The sequence below is a fragment of the Papaver somniferum genome, unplaced genomic scaffold (assembly GCF_003573695.1).
Source record: "Papaver somniferum cultivar HN1 unplaced genomic scaffold, ASM357369v1 unplaced-scaffold_137, whole genome shotgun sequence".
Classification (NCBI taxonomy): Eukaryota; Viridiplantae; Streptophyta; class Magnoliopsida; order Ranunculales; family Papaveraceae; genus Papaver; species Papaver somniferum.
The window spans coordinates 17,459,625-17,468,525 of NW_020622934.1; the positions used below are offsets into that span (position 1 = coordinate 17,459,625).

Here is an 8,901-nt window from a genome sequence, read left to right on the forward strand (position 1 = left end):
CTCATCGTTTGTGATTTCACGATAACTTGTTTCGCTAGTCGATTAAGTTTATTGTGAGGTGATTGATAATACTGGGCTGTTCTTCGGGAATATAAGTCCGGTTTATAAATTGGTTCCCGTTCACCTTGATTTATCAAAAGACGAAACAAAAAATCTTGGGTATTTCTGTGGTAGACAGATTTATTCAATCCTATAGAATTTTCTGTGTGAGATAAATTTGTCTATCAATTCTTCGACTTTGGGTCATAGCAACTCTTAGTTGTGGGTGAGATCAGGTAAGGGAATCAAGCGTAGTATCCTGATGGGATCAGAGATGTAAGGAGCGCAATTGTACCTTGAATTAATGTGAGATTGATTAGGGTTCAACTACAGTCCAGTACGAATTTAATTGGTAGTAGGCTAGTGTCCGTAGCGGCTTAATACAGTGTGGTGTTCAATCTGGACTAGGTCCCGAGGTTTTTCTACATTTGCGGTTTCCTCGATAACAAAATTATGGTGTCTGTGTTATTTCTTTTCCGCATTATATCTTGTTATATAATTGAAATATCACAGGTTGTGCGTTAAGATCAATCAATTAGAATATCCAACCTTTGGTTGTTGATTTACATTGATTGAAAATTGAACATTGGTCTTTGGTACCGTTCTCTTATATTCAACCGGGCTCGCAGATTTCTATTTGTTGATTGCGGATTGAATTAAGAGTTAGATATATTAAACTCTTTGATATACTTTATTCTAGATTGAGTCTGACTGTCTAGTTGATTCTCTAGAAAGTGTATTGGAGTAAGTCCTCTCAGATTTCCAAACAAATTGTTGGGTGTGGTTGTTAGACCCCCGCATTTTCAATTGGTATCAGAGCAGACAAACACATTAAAGACCTGATAAGTCTGTGTTTGTAGTAATCTGACTATATGGAAGAGTCTATCTCTGATAACGTACTAGTTCAGAAATTACCAGATGATTTGAAAAACTTGGATTCTCCAGAGAGAACTATCACATCTAAGTTAATATCTAAACATGTGGAAACTGTTGATAACTGGGAAACACTCCTAGAAGAACGGTTGGATGAAATTTATGACGAAGGTGACTCAGATATTGATAGAGATGTTCATGAGGAAGTCTCGGAGTATGTTAAGCTTTTGAATTTGTTGGAAAAGAAGAAGATGACAACTTCTCATGTCACACCTTTTCTGACTAATCTCTGTCGTACAAACAAGAAATTGAGAAGATGTTACGCATGTGTTTTTGTTTCGAATCGTTCAAACAAATCGATCCTCAGGGATTCTGAGGAAAACCTACGTATGAAGTCACTTGAATGTGATATCTTTATCAAAAGTATTATTTGTTGGAAGAAAAACTTGCAGAATCTGAAGTAAGGATTGACTCTCAACAAACAAGTTTTGATGACAGAGAAAGCGCTTATCTCGCTCGAGAAAAACGCCTTGAGGCTGATTTAGCTGCTGCTATTGATAAAATCAAGATGTTGGAAGATGACTTGAAAAAGTTCAATACTAGTTCAAGCAAATTAACACTATGCTAGTAGCAAGAAAAAATCATCGTGATACACGAGGATTGGGCTATAAGGGAATAGATGCTCCAAGTATTAGCAAAGAGGTAAAATTTGTCAAGGCTAGTGATTCTTCTCAACAAAAGGTTTCTGCTGCTGGAAAAAGTGAAATACCTTCACAGTCAGTTAAAGTTTGAAAGAGCAATGTATGTCTGAAAAGGCGAGGGTACCCAAATATACCTCAAGCTAAAACTTTTCCTATCTATAAGTCCTTTCTCCGAAAGTGATTGTCTATGGACTGAGTCGAGACAATGCAACTAATCGGTTCACACTTCGTGTGATCGTCTATGGATACGAGGTCGAGACAATATAACAACGAAGCATGTTTACTTGATAAAAAGATTCGGACTTAACCAAACACAATAGGATTGCTTATCAAGTAAATATGAATTAACGTTTGTGTAATTTACTTTAATTATAATAAAACAATTATAATGTGGAAATATAAAGTAAATGACACAACAAGATTTTGTTAACGAGGAAACTGCAAATGTAGAAAACCCCGGGACCTCGTCCAGAATTGAATACTCTCAGGATTAAGCCGCTAAACAAAATTAAACCTAACTTCGTATAGTTGAAACCAAGCAACTAAACCTATAAATCACATAGTTATGTCTGTATTCCCATGCCTCCAACTTATGAATAAGTCACGTACTTGGAACAATTCCTTTGGTTCGTATTCCAAATAATAAAGGAACAACAAATCTGTTTGGGATCAACTGTCTTCAACCAAGTGATGTGAGTTCGACAAAGGCTCTTATGTTTATCTTAACATAAACTCCTTCGTCAGGTTCTTAGATCTATCTTATGTTCAATCACTGAAGTAATTGTTAAGATTTTGCAATAAATACTTTTAATCATAAAGAATTGTATTGATGCCGATATACACAACTAATCAATCCAATGTACCACAAGGATAAACCGATTATAGTTGGATCCTCTTATACCGAAACAAGTATTGTGCACACCAAAGATTATGAACCCCAAATCAGAAATCTTCAATATCTTCTTTGTCTTCAAATCTTCTTAGATCTTCAATAAATACCTGCACACAACAACTTGAATCTCTTGTGATCAATCACGCACAAAACAGAGTCTGTTAACAATGGATTATCACAAGATCGTCTTTAGCACTAACAACAGTCTAAAGATCTCTGTAGGAACTTCGATCTAGTTTGAGTGAATCTTATATCAGAAGAGAACATTGTCAAGCATAAACAAACTAGGTGCAATCAAAGTTCAACCACCATTAGTCAATCAAATCAATCGAAAACACGAGATAAACCGCAATTATCTAGTTTCCCACCAACGGTACTCGTAGAGCTTCTCAATCCCAAAGAAGACTTTAAACCGAGCGGCCATAAGATATTTCGCCTAATTAGGTTACTCTCCTCTCCGAATAGGCGGCTACACCAGTAAAAACACAACCGAGGAAGTTTGCTGTCACAAAGGATTAGTTTGCTAGAAATGCAAACTTCAAGTATTTATAGACAAGGAAGTTCGGACACCAAGGAATTTCCAAAACCGAAAATATTCTCAAAGATATTCAATATATTCCAAATTCGGTTTCCATAATTCCTGGAAATGCTCTGTCCAAAATAATAACCGAAAATCTCTTTGGAAAATCTCAACTAGTAAATGCACATTATTAATTCTCATTTTCCTAAAATAAAATTACACTACACCAAATTCCCGGATTCGTAACAGGAGTGCGTAACGGCTTACTGGCAGTTACGAAATTACTGTTACAAATGGCCGTTACGAAAAGTTGTAACAGGATGTTACTGTTACGAAATTTTCAGAAATACGTAACAGGTACCAACGTTACTAAATTTTTAATAGGAGTGCCAATCGCACGGTTGGTCACACATGGGTCGTAACACCTGGCGTATGTGCGTGTGCCATTCACATGCGCGCTTTCTAGCCTTTCATCTACGCCGTGTATACCTAAGATGATATCTCGACCCTTCATTCTATTCTCGTGATGCATCTCAATCATAAAACCCTAGATTTCATTCCCTCCATGTTACTACATCTTATCTCTTTTTCTCCACCTCATCGTCCCTCTTACTCTCTGTTGCTCTCTCTCATTCTCTCTACCCAACCCAGAAGAACATCCTTCGATTCAGTTTCTTTTTCTTTCCTTGTAGGTCTCTGTGTTCTTCCAACCTAGAAGATATCGGTTTTCATTCTCAACTCGTTTTCTGTTTTATCTTCTTTTTCTTCTATGTGATTTGAGAGGCAAGATGAAGGTTTAGTGATCGAGAGCAAAAGGAATTCATCAAAGAATAGTTGTTGGCAGTGATACTGATTCGAGTGGTGGATCCAGAATCCGCTAAAAAGGTAACCTGAAGCTATAATTATGGTTTCTTTCGATTTGATAATTGATTCGTAGGAAATTGAATAAGGAATTCATCTATTAAGATTTTATTTCTACATACAGTTTTGCAGATATAATTGATTATGACGTCGAGCTATCTTACCTTCTTCAGTCACATCCAAATTATTTGTTACCAAAATTTGACGAAGGCGCTTGTCAAGCTCAAGTTCCAAAACCCTAACTCTCTATTCTGTATCATTTAGTGTTTGTTTGATCAATTTTTATTTTAGATTTGTTTTTGTGATTTTGTTTGAATTTCAAAGGGTTATTTTGGATGTTGAAAGACAAGGAAATTTTAAGGAATTGGTTCATGTTCAGATTTATATTGATGGTCATATTTTTGGAGAATCCAGGTTTCAGCTCTGTAATTCTCCAGAATTCTTTGATTTTTACTCGTTTATTAATTGATTAATTGGGTGATTATTATTGGTTTTGTAGAGGCTTGTCCAAGTATTGGAAAAATTAGAGTGACACACAGGGGAAAGCTTCTCACTCTCTAAGGTATTGTTACTAGCTTAGTGTTCTGTTCTTCTTGGTTTTGCATTTTGATGAAATAGTGCTTACATCTTTTTGCTTATAGGTCTTGAGAAAACTTGGATGATGCGTCAAAGTTTTTAAATGACAAAGTTACAAAAGTTGTTGTTACAGTACCTGCCTACTTCAATGACTCTCAAAGGACAGCAACAAAGGATGCTGGAAGAATTGTTGGTTTAGAGGTTCTTCGTATCATCAACGAGCCAACTTCTGCTTCATTGGCCTATGAGTTTGAGAAGAAAAACAATGAAACAATTCTAGTGTTCGATCTTGGTGGTGGTACCTTTGATGTTTCAGGTACTTCATTCGAATTTTGAAGTTTATTTTTGTGCAATTCATTGTGTCATATGAGTGCATGTATTACCAAATATTGTTTTAGATGTAGTCTTTTCAGTTTTCAGGCTTTTTGAAGATGCCTAATTTAGAAACAGGCTAGTTAGATGTTAAAATGGACACTTTGATGAGCAGTTATCTGTGGTTTAAGTGTATTGATGCTTTTGAGGTGTTGCTGAATGTTCAAAGGCTTGAGAGTCAGACTCCAAGTTGTTCTTGAGCATCAGTGTTTTAAACAAGCTTATATGGAATACGCTTCTCTGCCTCTGTTGTAGTTCTCGAAGTTGGTGATGGAGTATTTGAGGTGTTATCTACCTCTGGAGATACTCATTTAGGAGGTGATAACTTCGACAAGGTTGGTGCAGGCTTTCATTTGTGGTGTACATGTGTAAGCTTACTGTTGTGTACCCATTCTGCTTTGCAGTTTTCCTTTCATTACTGCAACAGCTGATGGTCCCAAGCACATCGAGACCACTCTTACAAGGGCCAAGTTCGAGGAGTTGTGCTCAGACCTTCTTGATCGGTATGTAATCTCCTTTATTCATCACCAGCAGTATTTTGACACATCTGGCTGTGAGAATTTCGTAGCTCTAACTCCTGTCTTCTCTTGGAAACAACTTTCTTAGACTGAAAGTTCCAGTTCAGAACTCTTTGAAAGATGCAAAGCTCAGTTTCAAAGACTTGGATGAGGTGATCCTTGTTGGTGGATCCACATGTATCCCAGCTGTCCAGGAGCTTGTTAAATCATTGACTGGTAAGACCCAAATGTTACAGTGAATCCTGATGAAGTTGTTGCTCTTGGTGCTGCAGTTCAGGTTATTTTTTAAAAAAATTCTTGTCTTGGTTGATATATACTCATGTGAGTGACAACATAAATCCACAAATACTGGGATACTTTAACTGTTTCTTGATTTTTTGAACCAGGCTAGTGTTTTTTCTGGGGATGTGAGTGACATTGTTCTCCTGGATGTCTCACCATTGTCTCTTGGACTGGAAACACTGGGAGGTGTGATGACCAAGATCATCCCGAGAAATAACACATTGCCCACTTCAAAATCAGAGGTGTTCTCTATAGCTTCAGATGGACAGACAAGTGTTGACCTAAATGTACTACAAGGTGAAAGAGAGTTTGTGAGAGACAATAGGTCACTCAGAAGCTTCCGTCTAGATGGTGTTCCTCCAGCCCAACGCGATGCCCCTCAGATTGAAGTCAAGTTTGACACTGATGCAAATGGTATTTTGTCTGTTGCCGCTACTGACAAGGGTACTGGAAAGAAGCAGGACATTACTATTGCTGGTGCTAGTACACTACCTGGTGATGAGGTATGTTTCTATAGACTATAGCACTATTTCTTCTGTAGCTTTTACTCTTTCAATTGCTGAATTGGCAAATCTCAAAGTACACTAGAAGTTAAGCTCCTTGCAGTATGAATTTTGTGTTTGAGGAATGCGAAACTGTCTCTACGATTGTCACTTGTCAGGCTACTTAGAACTGCATCTCTTTATATTTTGACTTATCTTCTCAAGTGTTCAATTTTATCAATGCAATATATCCAGGAGTTTATATAGATTTGGTGTAGTTTATTCTGATATTTTATTGTTTACTAGTCATTCAAGTTGATCGTGGCTGATCCTGATACCATTCTTGATTCCCTCACACGTGAAGTCAAAGAAGATGGCCCTGATGGACAAGAGGTAAAGCTGGTTTCTCTGCCTGTAATTTGCTTAAATTCCATATTGTTGGTTTTGAAATTGATGGGGACATCTTGATATGTTTATAACAGAATACTAAAGTGATATCTAATTTTACATGGCTGCTTATATTTCAGTACATTTGGAAGGCTTTGGTGGGACTAGTTTTAATTATTTAACTAATCAGATGAACGTACTTCTATTTTTACGCAAATTTTACTATTATTGGATGGAGCGTTTGAAACATGGATAATTAGTACTATAACTAGCTAGCTGAATGATGTTTGAGTGCATTCCCTTATAGTATATAACCATTGTTTGTCATTGTTCGGTTTGCAGGTTAATTGAATGATGCTCTGTTATGAGATCAGAAAGGTTGGAGAATCCCTTAGCAATTTTTGTAAGTTTCAATGTAGGTAGTTTCTATGAACTTTTTAAGTTTCTATGTAGGAAGTTTCAATGAACTTGGTAAATTTGGTGGGAAGTGAACTGCAGTGGGCTTGGCATAAGCCTTTGTGAACCTTCTCGATTACAAGTTAAGTACTTCACTTGAATACTTGATTGATTTTCTGTTTCTTAAAATTGTGTACTCAGTTCTGGTGAGAGAGCTTATTATCTTTGGTAGGTTGCAGGACCAAAGATAGTGCCAACTTATGAAGCTTATGGACTTTTCCCGCTGAAAGTACATTAACTGTGGAGGATGTTTCCATCTATTTCAAGTAAAGATGCTAAACTTCTTTACTTACGTAAACTATTTCCTTTAGCAATTGTTTCCAAGTTCTCTTTCTCATGTACTACGTATGCTTTTGGAAATTTAACCACTCCAACTACTTTTTACTACCTTGGCTTAATGGAATCTTATGAAGCAGGGTATACTGAATACTTGTCTCCTTCTGAACTGTATTTATTTGTAATGCATCTAATGTATGCTTCTAAATCCTTTCAGAAGCAGTTGGAGTGGATACAGGTGTTTTGGAGCTTAAAGAAATAGCAAGACAATCGGAAATGCTGTTCTCACTAGAGATATCAGGTAGTGCTACTGTGAGCACGGAGAAGTTCATATTTGTTTCAAGTTAACCTAGAGATTGCTTATAATATGTGGTTTTCACCTTCAGTTTATACTTGCGAGGGGGTTGGCATCAACATGTGTACCTGCTATATTACATGGTAAGTACTTCTCTTACTTCCCTGCAGCAATAACTTATCCCTTCTAGTATGTCTTCTGCTCTAAGTATACCTTACTACCAACATCTAAGAAACAAAACAAATTGGTGTTACACCCACATATTTATTGGTTGTTTGCATTTACGTGAACTGCGTTTTTTGAACATTATTTCTTCCAGTTTACTTGTCATAATAATGCTGCATGTTGTATTTTGTAGGATTGCTTACATCGAGTTTTCTGATGCTCAAGCTTTCAACAAAGCAAGCCTGCAAAGGGTATAAAGCTTAGTTGCGTTTATTTGAATCATCAGAAAGGGTGGAGAACAAAGCAGCTAAGATTTGTAAGTTCCATGTATTCAAGTATTGTAGGCAGTTAGTAAGTTTCTATGTGTTTGGAACCTTCCATGTATTCCCTTAGAAATTTGATACTTAAAAAAAAAATAAAAAGTTTGGTACTTGAGAAATTTTAGTTTTGTAGTTTATCTATCTGTTCAGTTCTTTTGTAATGTAAATCTGAACTGAATGAAAGTGATATGAATAGATTGAAGAAATTGTTGTTGAGTGTGGATGATGAATGTATACAGGCATCGAATTTAGAATTCCGGCTTATTTCCGGCAGAAAATGAACTGCCAGTCGGCATTGACCTGGTCAATATTAACCAATTTTGACCAGGTCAATGTCGACTAGCAGTAATTTTTTTGGTGTTACAAAAAACGTTCGTGACGGCTTCAAGCTGTTTCAAATTGACACGTAGTAAAGGCTCGAGCACGTTACTAATACGCCACGTTGTAACGGCTTGAGCCTGTTACGACCATGTTGTTACAAATAATTCGTAACGGCTCTCGGCTGTTACTACGTGGCATTTTGTAACGGCCTACAGCTGTTACTATGGCCGTTACAATCCAGAATTCGTAACGGCTATATTGCCGTTACGAAAAAATGTAACACCCACTTTTGAAACAAGCGAAAGCCTTTACAACCCCATTTCGTAACGTCTTGGTTCTGTTTCAAATCCCAGAATTTGGTGTAGTGTTAACAACCTTAATTAAAAGATTCTTAACTTATTTATATTTCGATCTTGGGATTTTCTTCCTGTAGCTATTAAGGAATAACTTTGAACAATAAAAGATAAACATTAGTGTACGTGTTCAAAGTATGTCGACATCCTTAATTTGTAAGTCCTCTTTCATACTTACAACCTTGAAACTGATTTTCCACACTTCCAAACAA

The 8,901-nt window shown here is 36.6% G+C and overlaps 1 pseudogene; it reads left to right on the forward strand.

The window, feature by feature from the left end:
• The first annotated feature begins 3,318 nt into the window (after positions 1-3,318).
• Positions 3,319-8,134, forward strand: LOC113334625 (annotated as a pseudogene).
• The last annotated feature ends 767 nt before the right edge of the window (positions 8,135-8,901 follow it).